The following is a 14,386-nucleotide window of genomic DNA, read 5'->3' as shown; positions in this document are numbered from 1 at the left end:
CCTGACCTCGGGCAAGATCATTTAGACATCTGAGCCTCCATTTCTGCATTTTCAAAAGGGTAAATTTGACTAGCTAAATAGAGTTGGAACCAAAAGTTTGCCTGGTTTTATCTGGGTTAAACACAGGACCCTTACAAAGAAAATGGCTCCAAGGACCAATGACCAGCATCTGCTTTTTTTCTTCTGAGATTTAGAGGTTGAGAACCTGGGCTCTGGTACACAACCTTCCTGTTTGAAAACAAGCTCTGACAAATAGTAGCTGTATGTCCTTGGGCAAGTTAATTAACATCTCTGTGGCTCAGTTTCCCTATCTACAAGGGAGGATAATAATAGTATACTTCTAATAGGTATTTTAAGCGTGTAAAATACTCAGAATAGTGCCTGCCTGGTAAAAACACTCAATAAATGTTGGCTGTAATTATGCGTTTTGCATTTTGCAGATGGTCCTTTGGAGGGCCTTCCAACTTAATTACTGATGGCTTCCCTGGGGCTTGAATATACATTTTACTATCTGTGCTGGGATAGTAAGCTACTTTCTTTTAGAGTCAACAAATGTTTACTGAAGTTTTAGCTGTTCAGTGGTACAGTGAGAGAAGGCATATACTTGTCTTCACTCAGCTATTAGTCTCGATGAGAGATACTCATTTGATTGATTGATTGATTGATTCATTCATTCATTCATTTATGATAACATTGGTTAACAAAATCCAGTAAGTTTCAGGTGTACAATTCAACAGTAAGGCATATATATTGCATTGTGTCTTCACTGCCCATACATTTCTTTCTGACACTATATATTTGACCCCTTTTACCCCATCGATCTCCTTCCCACCCTCTGGTAACCACTAATCTATTGTCCATGAGTCTCTATTTGTTTGTTCTGTTTGTTGCTTTTAGGTTTATATCCCACATATAAGTGATATCATTTGGTTTTCAACTTTTTCTGTCTGACTTATTTCGCTTAGCATCATTATCTCAAGGTCCATCCATGTTGTCGCAAATGGCAGTATTTCATCTCTTCTTATGGCTGACTAATGTTCCATTGTATATATGTACCACAGCTTCTTTATCCAATCATCTATTGTAGGATACTTCGGTTGCTTCCACGTTCTGGCAACAGTGAATTATGCTACTATGAACATCGGTGTGCAAATATCTTTCCAGATATATGTTTTCAAGTCTTTGGGGTAAATACCCAGTAGAGGAATTGCTGGATCTTAAGGTAGATCAATTCTTAGCTTTTTGAGGAACCTCAATACTGTTTTCTATAGTGGCTGTACCAATTTGCAGTCCCACCAGCAGTGTATGAGGGTTCCTTTTTCTCCGCATCCTCTCCAACACTTGTTACTTGTCCTTCATACCAGCTTTTCCAACAGTTGTGAGATGATATCTCATTGTGGTTTTGTTTGCATTTTCTCTAATAACTAGTGATGTTGAACATCTTTTCATATGTTTGTTGGCCATTTGTATGTCTTCTTGGGAGAAGTGCCTATTCAAGTCCTCTGCTCATTTTTTAATCAGACTTTTTTGTTATTGTTATTGAGTCATATGAGTTCTTTGTATATTTTGTATATTAGGCCTTTATCGAAGGAGTTGCTTGCAAATATATTTTCCCATTCGGATGGTTGTCTGTTTACCTTGTGGTTAGTTTCTTGTGCTGTGCAGAAGCTTTTTAGTTTGATATAGTCTCATTCACTTATTTTTGCTTTTAATTGCTTTGCCTTTGAGGTCAAATTCATAAAATCTTCTTTAAGTCCAAGGTTCATGCATTTAGTTATTTTGTTTGCTTCTGTGCAATTTATTACTTTAGGTCTCATATTCAGGTCTTTAATTCATTTTGAGTTAATTGTGTTGTGTGGGGATAGACAACAGTCTAGTTTCATTCTTTTGAAGGTGGCTTTCCAGTTTTCCAAGCACCATTTATTCAAGAGGCTCTCCTTTCTCCATTGTATATTTTTGGCTCTTTTGTTGAAGATTATTTGCCCATATAAACATGGGTTTACTTCTGGACTCTTGATTCTGTTCCATTGGTCTATGTGTCTGTTTTTCTGCCAATACCATGCCATTTTGATTATTGTCACTTTGTAGTATAATTTAAAGTCAGGCAGAGTGATGCCCCCAGACTTGTTCTTTTTTTCTCAGGATGGCTTTGGCAATTGGGGTCTTTTGTGCTTCTATACAAATCTGATGATTTTTTTGTTCTATTTCTTTAAAAAATGCTGATGGAATTTTTATGGAGATTGCATTAAATCTATATAATACCTTAGGTAATAAGGTCATTTTAACTATGTTGATTCTTCCAATCCAAAAACCTGGAATTTCTTTCCATTTCTTTGTATCTTCTTCCATTTCTTTTAATAGGGTCCTTCACATGTTTTGTTAGATTTATTCCTAGGTATTTTATTCTTTTTTTGCAATTGAAAAAGGGATTATTTTTTCCATTTTTTTTTTCTGAAAATTCATTATTAGAGTATAGGAACACTATGGATTTTTGAACATTGCTTTTGTAACCAGAAACTTTCCTATATTTGCTTATTGTTTTTAGTAGTGTTCTTGTGGAGTCTTTAGGGTTTTCTATATAGAGAATCATGTCATCCACAAATAGTGACAGTTTGACTTCTTCATTTCCTAGTTGAATGTCTTTTATATCTTTCGCTTGCCTGGTTGCACTCGCTAGGACCTCCAATGTTATATTGAATAACAGTGGCAATAGTGGACAGTCTTGTCTTATTCTTGATCTTAGAGGAAAGATTTTTAGTTTTTCACCATTAAGTAAAATATTGACTGAGGGTTTGTCATACATGGCCTTTATTATGTTAAGGTACTTTCCTTCTATACAAATTCTGAGAGATACTCATTTTATAGTTGGTTTACTTGTCTGTAAATGTATGAAGTATTATGAACAAGAGAAGCATCTTTTAGTACTTGAAATCCTTTCTTCTTTTCTTTCCTTGCTAGAGTCTCATTTTGCTCCTGACACTAGCCCTGTGCAAAGCTGGCAGTATTTATTTAGGAGAGTGGTTTTCAATGCTTAATGGTTTGCAGGGTTCTTTGTAGAAGTCCTTAGAAGCTAATGCATGTATGCAAGGTGAAATGGATGTGAGGGTCTCCCTGGAACTCCAATACACATGTACACACCTCCTCCAATCAGAAAATCCCTATTCTAACATAGCTGACTTATTTAATTTTCTCTCGAAGCTGTTGTTAAATCTGCTGGGTGTAGCTGGCAGTGGGACTAAGAAATTAGGATTTGGCTCTCTCTTGCACGTTAGGACTTCTGAGAGGATGGCCTTGAAGTAGAACTGAGGCTCAGGAAGGCGAGGCAGAGCCTCAGGGCTCTTTGACACAGAGATATTTGTTTCCTTTAGGGGTTTTTTTAGATTGGGGCCTGTAAACAATTTAATCCAAGGTCCCAGAAGATAAAACCATTTCTAAACACCTACTTGACTCAGATACACACATCAAACCTGCCAACTTTCTGATGAAATAAGGGAATCACACCCCAGATTAAAACAAAATTCACTGTGAGTCTAAAAGATACACAATATATTTGAACCCATTTTATAAATACACTCTGTTTAGGAGTATTAAAAATGATTGACCCTCTTATTAATAAAAATAAGCATTTTCAGAATAATTAATGCATATTGGTTTATGTGTTTCAATGCACTGGAAATTTACTGTTACAGTAATCCGTATGTGTGTGCTTAGATAAACATGTGCGTGTATAACCAGGTTAGATGTTTATCTAAGCACACATATGGATTACTGTAACATTTACTAATTAAATTTACTTTAAAAGTTAAATTTTTGCTATAGATAGAACCACATGGTATTGAATTTAAATAGCTTGAACTTGCAATTTTGTAGAAGCCAGAAAATAATTTTTTAGTGATTAATTTCTGAACTTCGTGTTTGGAACATTTTTTTTCTTCCTTATTGGTAGTCATAAACACATTTTGTGTTTTTGTGAGTCTCAAAATATACTTGTGTTGATCTGGGCCATTTGGTGGAGAGTGTTTGCAAAGTAATGCTTATCATAATCAGAAGCTTTAATTATACTTATTAACATAATAACAATATAATATAACCCCCATGGTGTATGAGACTTTACATCCATTATCTCAGAATTCTTGGCACTGGAATCTAAAATAGACCCTTACTGGCCTACAGAGGCTCCTTAATTTAAGCAATACCCAGAAACCTCTGCAGTGCAAGGAAATGAGATCCCTGATGATCCTCCTCAAAGACCCGATGACATATTTTTAAAATAAAATGTCTGCAGAAAGTTTCTGAGAAATAAAGGTGAACTTTTTTTTTTAATCAATGTCGCCTTCAGAAATGAATTTCATTTGATGATATATGAGGTCATCTGGGTTGTGAGGGGAGGTGAGGGAGTATGAAATGAGATTTGCGATGATTCTAGGTGTTCAGAGTTAATCTTACTATTTGCCGAGGGAGAAATGAATAAGGTGACGACAATCAATGGGAAGTGTTTGGTTACCATTTTTTTCTCACCTAACAATCATAAGAAAGATTGTAAGCTCCAAATAAGTAAAGCATTTTTGTCTCTTTTATTCACTGTGTATTCTAGGCATCTAGAACAATGCCGTGGTAAATGGTACACGCTCAAGAACTAGCTCAGGAATGTAAGAAGCATGCTTCTCTGCAACTCCTTTGTGGAAATGAAGCTCATGGGCCCAAAAGGAGCCAGGTATCAACTTCCTATGAATTTCCAAACTTTTTTTGTTTCTTGTCTCTGGATACCTTTGTCAGGGTCCACATCTACTCCACATCCTTTGAGATGAATGAGACAGAAAGACCAACTTCTAGATCCAACTCAATGGGAAAAAATTACAATAGAAACTTGTAGAAACATTAATACCCTGATCCCATAGAACAGATGGTCTCAACATGTCCAATTATAAGGACCTCTGTATAATAATCAAAGTTTTACAGATGCTCAGATAGATAATGGTCATCATATTTTTAGTATCCAGTGATTGTTTTTTGCCATAATGTATTTTTTAAATTAAAAATTTAGTCATATTTAAAAATACATTTGCATTATATGAATCGAAACTACATCTACGGAACTTGAAAAAGAATAATAAATATATTTTAAAAACACTTATGACATTTTATAGCAATGTTTGGTACACATATAGAGTCTTTCTCTCTTCCCCAAAAAATCTGGTACTTAAACTAATATAGATAGATCATATTACATTTATAAAGAAAAGCTACTTTGGTTACTTTGCATGATTTATTTTCAAAAAAGAAGTCCTTGTAGTAATAGATGAACGCACTATGTTTATTCACCATCTCCAAATTGTTTGTTATTTCAATTGAAATTTCAAGATAGGAGGAGAAAGGAAGAAAAACAAATGATAGCCTTTCTCGTGCCTGTTTCTGATTTGAACTTTTCCCTGTTTTCACCATCATGACTCTTGGCACAAGGAAGACATGTCAGAGAGCACCCTACCTCATGTCTTCTATTGTTGCCTGTGAGCCATGGGCAGGTGCTATCATTTTAATCATTCAGGAATGTGTATTGCTTCTTGGACCCGGCCTGCTCCCTGAAAGTCCTGGGCAAAGAGCCAAAAAAGGAATGCGATTGCTCAGGTGGAAATTGATGGGCTGGGATTGTTCTTTACCTTGAGTGACTCTACTGCTACTCAAGGAATGAACCAATCAGGGAAGACAGCACAACCCCTTTGGACTCACTCCCTCTTTTATAAGCCATAACCTCAGTAACCAGGAGGACATGCCAGCATCCTTGAGCCAGGATCTTGGCTGATGTCACAATAACAGTGTTTCCCTGGCATCCAAAAACCCATGGATGCAAGTAAAGTCTGAACCAAACTAAGTATTGAATGAATATTCATGTTATTTCAGAGAGAAAGCAGCAAGGATATGATGAGCTGGTTCCTGCCAACTTTTTTCTCTCACATTTTAGAGCCAAGTGTGATAATGGTGGCTTTAGTCAAGAAGGGCAGTCAGGGTGCACATAAGACAGAACTTTTGCAAAGATAGTTGACTTTTTGTATGTATCTAAACAGGATAACAGCTTGATCTCTTCAGGAATGGGGCACAGTCCAGAGGTTAAGTCCATGATGACTAATGGGATCCAGGATAGTCTCATTTGACTCAAAGTTAATACTGCTGGTATCTACTGGCATCCATTCTCCCCTTTTTCCTTACTAAGAGAACCTCAATTCAATGCTACCAGTAATGTACGCAACTGGAAATTCATATTTTCAAACCTTTCTTTATGTAGGTGACTAAGTTTTGGCCAATGAGATGTAAGTGAATAAGATACTGTGATTTATAATAAGAAATATATATTTATTTGGTCTTCATCCCATACCTGGCACAGAGCACCCAAAACCTTTGGAATCTCCTAAGTTATAAGAGCAATAAAGATGTCTTGATATTCATAACAAACTCCTTTCAACCACACCTGAGTTTATATTAATGAGGTAACTCTTCGAAAGCACCTAAGGATGGGAGCTGGTTGTCAGGGGAACAAATGATCAGTAGGTTGGAACTTTTGGTTCCACTCCCTGACCTCTCAGGAAGGAAGAAGGACTAGAGGTTAAATCACCAATGGCCAGTGATTTAATCAATCGTGCCTAAGTAATGAAGCCTCCATAAAAGGACAGGGTTCAGAGAGCTTCCGGGTCAGTGAACTTGTGGAAGTGCTGGAGAGCGGGATAACCAGAGAGAGCATGGAAGCTCTGCACCCTTTCCCTCATACTTTGCCCTATGCATCTCTCCCCTCTGGCTATCTCTGAGTAATATCCTTTGTGATAAACCAGTAGTAGTAAGTAAACTGTTTTTCTGAGTTCTGTTAGCCTCTCTCGCAAATTCATTAATCCTGAGGAGGGGGTCGTGGGAACCTCTGATTTGTAGCCAGTTGGCCAGAAGCAAGGTGACAACTTGGACTGGTGATTGGCATCTGACTTAGGGGTGAGACTGAGCCCTTAACCTGTGGAATCTGACACTATCTCTTGGCAGATAGTGTCAGAATGGAGTTAAATTGTACAGCACTCAATTCTACTGGTGCCGCACGATTGCTCAGAGTTGGAAAAAAAACCTCCAAAACAAAAACTCACACATCTGATGTCAGAACTGTTTTAGGTGTAGTAGTGTGAGAGTAAAGGAGAAACATACAGGGAAGATGTGAGTTTTTCCTACATAGTGCAAGTTAACGATTGGGGCTCTTCTTGAAAGCTCCTGTAGAAGGGGGTGACCCAGCCATACACCCTTTTGTCCTTTGTGCTTCCTTTACTCTCCTGACTATAATACTGACATGACAGCCAGAGCGGCAGCTGCCATCTTGAGATCATAAACTACACCGATGAAAGCAGATAGAGGAAACCTGGACAGAACCCTAAACCAGCCCTAATCTACTAACCTCTGGACTTAACTTTCAGGAGAGAATATTAACCCCATGTGACTCAAGTCGCTGTTACCTTGTAGACCAAGAGCATTGACATCACCTGGGAGTTCGTTAGAAAGGTTGAAACTCAAGTCCCTCACCAGGCCAACTGAATTAGAATCTACATTTTAATAAGATCCCCACGTGCTTAGCATGCACACTAAAGCTGGAGAAGCACTGGTCTAGATGTAGTTAGTACCCTTTCTCTAATATCAAATCATTAATTTGATATATCCTAAAGATTAATGCGTTATCCTATTTGCTAGTACTAAAATTATATAATCATAAGATAAGAATTATGTAATCACTGGACATAACAGCTAAAGGCACCTGGGTTCTTGTGGATACGAAGAAAGAACGCTTTAGTGTAAATTAGTTAATTGGTGTTCCAGCCACTAAAATTGGCACCAGAGTTAAAGACACCCCAGCTCTCAAGGTCATACTCTAATGAGGGATACAATAGTCATCACATTACAATAACCTGTTTAAATGCAACAAGAGAGCTATTTTGGGAAAACAGATGAGGAGTCTAAACCTTCTTTTCTGGACTATCACAGCAGATTAGAGAATGTTTCTTGGACAAGATGCCCCCCAAGCAATTACGGATTATATTGCTTCTTCACCTAGCATTAGGGATGCGAAGACCACCTTTGTGGGCTTAAGTCAACTTACCAGCCTCCCCACAGGAAAAGCTGCTGTTTGGAAAACAAAGGGTCCAGCACTAATGTTATTTACCCTATGTCATCTTTAGTCTCTTGGTTCATAATTTGGGCTCATTGGCTCCATTTTACAGATGAAAACAATGCAGACTGTGTGGTGAATAAATTTCAAGGTACTCACAGTAGGTGACTGATTAAGTCCTCATGAGGGTTTGGAGTTCATTGATTGCCAATATCTTCTTATTTTGTCAACACTTGATTTTAAATTCCATTATTGACTAGTTATTTCTCTTTATCTGTCTTCTACAATTTGAAGTTGGAAATCTTTTTGACAGATGTTTAGAATACGTCCCCCACCCCTTGATATTTCTATTTGATACTCTTCAGTTTATTATATTATTAAAAAATGAAATCACATTTTTGGATATTTGTGGTTTGGCTGGCTGTCTGGGAAACTTTTCTGGCATTCATTAATGCGTTTTTCTTTCCATTTAAAGAACATTTACTGGATTTAAAGTCCTTGAAGAAAGAAATGCCAAATTAAGAAGCAGGAGAGAATACATGCCCTGCTCATGCAAAAACCCCAGAAAGATTTTTTCTCCTAATTTTTATGGATTTGGTGGTGTTGGGAATTATTTCCAACAAAATCCAAAATATGATTTTTCTTTCCAAGAGATACAGCATTAGCTTTTCTCTCTCTCTCTCTCCTTTCCTGTTGCTTTTCTGAAACCGTCTTCTAGGATCTGATTTTCTTCTTCCTTAAAATAGACCAAAATAGTCCTGTTGGTGAATACCATCATGGAAGTGAAACAGAAAAGGACTCAGCTTGTCTCATATTCATAGTCTGTCTGCTTCTCCAGACTGTGTAGCTGGGTCCACAGTTCACTGCTTCCCACTGCCCCGAGTTAACTACAGTGAGAGGAAGACAGAGGCTTGGAATCTTTTGATATTCTCCTCTCTTCTGAAGAATTCACAAGTTAGCAAGTATTCAACCAGCGCTAACTAGAGAGTATTGCCAAGCATAACAGAGTATACACAAATCAACGAGGCCGCCTTCATATTGCAATCCTAGCAAAAAATGAAGCAGCCAAAGCAACCCCCAACCCTTGGTTGCCTGCCACACAAGTTGCTGCTCTAAGCCAGCGTTCAGCCAGTTCTAGGATGCTGCCACCTTTTCATGTGTCCAACACTAGAGTTTACAACCACAATCCTCTCCACCCAGAATGTGTTATTTGGCTCTAACAAATGCAAGAGGAAGTGCCCTTCCCTGAGCAGAAATCCAAACACAGGGTAAAACCACAGCTTGTTTTCAACAGGCCTCCTGTTGTGAGCCCTCTCCACTGTGCTGCTTTTCTGCTAATGTGCAGGGCCTGGGTGGTTTGAAGCAGTGGCCTCTGCCTCTTCTGAGGATGCCGCTGATGGAGATCTTGAGATCATTAGTCATAAACTGTATATTTAGCAACATGGCTCACTGAACCAGATCGTGTTTTGTCAGATGCGAAAATGTGGTGTTCTAACACATGGTTTGTTTGCAAACTGCACCTTTTAATGAATATCCTCATAATATATAATGATATAGTGCTCTGAACTAGTGCATCATTTATGGCTTCATTTACTCAATAGGCATTTTGTTAAGTGCCTAATATGTGCTAAGTGCAACAGCACAAGGCAGAAAAGAGATGGCATTGCCCTGAGTAGGCCATGGGTTCAAATCTTTGTCTCCTCTCCATCCACTAAACTAACAAGTTCAATAAGTGGCTGCTGGTGTATGTGGGATATAGTAGGGATGCAAAAGAGGGAGTGATAGATTCCACTTGGGGAGGAGAGTTGCAGCAAGCACAAACAGTGCCTTTCGTAAGTTAGAGCCTCATCCTCTGAGCTCGTATGGTTCCTATACCAGAGCACAGGATTCGGTAGGTGGAGTGCTAGCTGGATTTACCACACACTCGCTTCTGTGACAGGTCCTGATTAGGACAGCTTTCTTTAAGAGGTGATGCTTGAACTCAGTCTTTAAGAAGATGGAAGTATTCACTGCAAGGACAGGTGTGGACAGAGCATGCTAGGAGAAGAGACCATAGAGCAAAGGTAAAGATCTATAGCACAATCTGGGAACTTGGTGGAAAATGGCAAGAAAGGCAGGAGAGGTAGGCAGAGGCCTGATTGTAGACAACTCTCTGTTCCAAACTGAGAAGCAAATTTTTCATCTTGAAAGTCATAGGGCAATATTGAGGGGGTTCCCAGAAAATGAGTGAGATAACCATCTTTGTGGCAGCATCAAACTGGATTACAGGGGTTGAAAATGGAGACAGGTTAAGTAGGAGACCATCAATCTCATCCAGGTTGTGGAGAATGAGAATTTTAACTTTCAGTGGGCAATAGGAATGGAAAGGTGAGAAGAGATTTGGGGAAAAGGTGAAGGAGGTGGAATCTGCACAATTGGGGACTAGAAGATTAAGGAGATGGAGGTATCAAGGACACATGGTTCTCAGACTTCTTGTCTGGGACCCTGGATAGATGCTGGTAATCTTCACGTAAGAGAGATGCATGAGGAAGAGGAGCTTAATGGGCTACCCTCAGAAGAATGCTGGGTGCTCTCTTACTAATGGCTACCATCTCTTTATGGTACTGTTCCAGCAGCAGTGAGGGGGTGGGGCAGGCAAAGGGCAGAGGAGCTTATCGGTACCTGCTCTATGTCACAGATGACTAAAGAGCTTTTACTCACATAAAACCCAGAACCTAAGCTGCCTGCTTTAACATCACACAGATAAAAATGTTCTTCCAAAACTATGGCTCCATTGGTTCTGACCCCATCTCGAGAAACCAGTGTCTGCTGTTGATCATGGTGAGGTGGGAAGTTGGGGTCGCGGGTTGGTCTAACACAGTGTATACCACTGAAAGCAAAACCACTGAAGTACATGATTTGACATAGATCAATATCATTGACTTGGCCTTCAAGCCTATACTCTTCAGAACCAATAAAATATGCTACTCTTCTGTTGCAAAGTATGCATACACTCATGTAGTAAAAAGTGGCCTGGACTAGAGTTTGTGTGTGTGTGTGTGTGTGTGCATGTGTGTGTGTGTGTGTGTGTGTGTGTGTATTCTTAGTTCTCGATTTAATGAGGTTATATATTTTTGAACTCTTTTTATGGAGGATTTCAAACATGTATGAAAGTAGAAAGGATAATATAATATATTCATCTCTGTCTCTATCACCTAGTTCCAATAATTATCAAGTCATAGCCAATCTCATTTCCTCTTACCTCTGTCAATATCTCCCCTGTCCCTCAGATTATAGATTATTTTGAAAAAATCTATTTGAGTTATATATATATATACATTCATACACACATAATATAATACGTATGTAGCATTTATTATACAATAATTATTGTATCATATATGTGTATAATATATTGTATATTCTAATAATATATAAAAATATAGTTTTAAAATAATTTTTTTTTTTTTATTTTGGAGTAGTTTGAAATCTAAAGACTTTTTGGGAAGGTAGTACAGAGAGTGTTTATATACCCCACACCCAATTTTTCCTATTATTAATGTTTTACACTAGTAAGTCACATTTGGGACTATTAAGGAACCAATATTGATACATTATTATTAACTAAAGTCCATACTTTATTAAGATTTTCTCAGTTTCCCCCACTGTCCTTTTTCTGTTCCTGAGCCCATTGGTGGTATACTCTGCATTTAAACATCTTCGTGGACTCAGGGGTGTGATGCTCCACTTCATTCATTATCTGTAAGTTTTCCAGGACTAAGAAGCCTGCATCACATCATTTCTTTCTCCTTCTCCTCCTCTCTTTCTCTTATACCCTGATTTGGGAAGTGGATGTCAGAGCTCACATCCCCACAGTGCTTACCCTGTGGACCACTGATGTCTTTGCTGCTCTTAGGGACACTTTGGGCACGAGAATTAAGAAAAAGGTAATGTATCTTAAAAATTGCATATGTGAGTTTACCACAGTAAGTAAATGAACTAGATTTAAGAACTCCCAGGATGTTTGGATTGATTTCTACTGTGGCTGTTCACAGCATTGGTTCTGTGACATTGGGGTTCTATGACTTGGAGGCTGATGGAGGTCTGGGGGAGTGCCGCTGGTTAGTGTCAAGTCAGTTTAAGTCTCCTCATCACAAGGCCATTTGCTCTCTGCTGGATGTCACCAGCAGGCAGTTCTCTTTGGAGGTGCTTAGCTTAAACAGTGCTGTATATGTCATGCCATGTTTCTGATACAATGCCTGCCTCCAGCCAGTCTGTTGAACAAATCTAAGTGCATTGGGCGGCTGGCTCAGGGCCAGAATGGCGTCACTGTCCATTAATAGAAGTCGCTGGAGACAGAAAAATGTTTTAGGTCTGGCAAGAACCCAGCTCCTCCTACACTTTGTCTGCCCCTAGGCAAATATATGCAAAAATCAATTTAGGAATGCTTATTTTCACCAGTTTGTGATAATTTAAGCATTCATTTGCTTAGTTAATATTGGGTTTTAAAAAAAATATCTAGTGACACATATTTTTCCCAGCCAATTAATATATTCATTTATAGGCTCTGCTTCTTTTCGAAAAAGATATGAGGTGATTTATTACAAAGGATGTTTATTATTAGCCTATAAGCTTTTTCTGCTTTTACTCGATGATATTCTACTTGTGTAAATATAGTTGATGAATTGAGAGCTTATTTATTTATCTATCAAACCATCAATATTCCGCTTAACTCCGTGAAGGATATATACAGAGTATGTGGAAACTCACATCATGCACCAAGATGACACAAATTATAAATAGATAAGAAATAAAAAGGAAACACAAGTTATGAACATACACTGTAAATGGAAAATAGGACTACAGGACTACACAGAAATTCATACTATGCAGTCCTATATACTTGCTCCACATGGGTCACATATTAGCCAAAGTCCTCAGAAAACCCTGGAGGAAAGGAAAAATATGATCATCTGAAAGTAGGAATAATCTAAAAGGAAGCCACATAACTTTTTCTGATAACCAGGTCAGAAAGAACTTAAAGAAAACATTGTGCAATGAGCATCTTCAATAGTCTTATTAGAGACGATTATGGGCTGAGTTGTGTGCCCCTCAAATTTACATGTTGAAATCCTAACCCACAGTGCTTTAAAATGTGTGTTTGGAGATAGGGTTTTTAAAGAGGTAATTAAGTTAAAATGAAACCATTAGAATGGGCCCTAACCCAACATAGAGACTGTTCTTATGTGATTAAGACATAGGTTCGGAGGGAAAAACATATGAGGATGAGAAGCCAAGGAGAGATGTCTCCGAAAAAATTAACCCTGTAGACACATTGATGTTGTATTTCTGGTCTCCAGAACTGTGAGAGAATAAATTTCTTTTGTTTAAACCACCCTGGCTATAGCACTTTGAATGGCAGCCCCAGCAAACTAATACAGAGACACACTGATGTGTTTTCTAAAGGCTATCTCTAATGGCGTCATTCTTTGTAGCTTGATAACACCACCCAAAGGTGCTCAGATTCCTCCTTTCCCACCTCTCATGCTCCCACATCTTAGCCAAATTAAGATGACTGTTGTGGGAATTTTGATGAACTTATGTGACCTTGCCACACTGACCACAGTTAATCAGTCTGTGTGCAGGTTGCTGGCCCAATCAGAGTTCTTTCCTGCAGTTTTTCCATCTGGACCTGAGAGAGAGCTTAACATTTGTCCTCTCTAGTGGCAGAAGCCATAGATGTCAGCCTCATTAGCTGCCAGTGGCTATACTTTCTCCTAGGTAGGAAAAATGAATCTGTCAGGAGAAAGAAGCCAGAGAGGGAGTCTCAGCATTATTCCAGTTTTTAGTTGATTCTTTCATCCAGTGAATATTTATTGAATGTTATTTGTTCCAAACATCATTTGTTGAGTTGTCTCTTTTTTTTTTTTTATACCTACAGCACCTGGTCTTCCTAGGTGGTCTCCCAGCCAAGTACTAACCAGGCCCGACCCTGCTTAGCTTCCAAATCAGACAAAATCAGGCATGTTGAGGGTGGCATGGCCATAGACTATTTCAGTCATTCTTGAAGTTCATTTACATCCCCGCTTTCCTGGCAACTTAATTGTTGCCACCCTTTTATTGATTTCATCATCAATAACGACCAGAGCAAGTGGATTTCTGTCATTTACAACTGAAGAAGTACATTACAATTCCCTCACAGTCTCCTTTTCCTCTGATCACCCAGAATTTCTGGTAGCTCCTTGAACAAGTCATCTCAGGAGAACAAGAGTCAGTCAAGGG

The 14,386-nt window shown here is 38.5% G+C and overlaps 1 long non-coding RNA gene and 1 pseudogene across 2 annotated transcripts in view; one reads left to right on the top strand and one right to left on the bottom strand.

The window, feature by feature from the left end:
- The window catches only part of LOC107509653, a 91,831-nt gene that overhangs the window by 38,127 nt on the left and 39,318 nt on the right, over window positions 1-14,386 (top strand). For both annotated transcript variants that reach the window (XR_001596603.2, XR_001596602.2), the window contains one exon: window positions 4,595-4,714. This is a non-coding gene — a long non-coding RNA (uncharacterized LOC107509653). The remainder of the gene's footprint in view (window positions 1-4,594; window positions 4,715-14,386) is intronic.
- On the bottom strand, window positions 14,037-14,154 carry LOC118607657 (annotated as a pseudogene).

The sequence above is a fragment of the Rousettus aegyptiacus genome, unplaced genomic scaffold, assembly GCF_014176215.1.
Source record: "Rousettus aegyptiacus isolate mRouAeg1 unplaced genomic scaffold, mRouAeg1.p scaffold_m13_p_8, whole genome shotgun sequence".
Lineage (NCBI taxonomy): Eukaryota > Metazoa > Chordata > Mammalia > Chiroptera > Pteropodidae > Rousettus > Rousettus aegyptiacus.
This window is presented reverse-complemented; position numbering and strand designations above follow the sequence as displayed.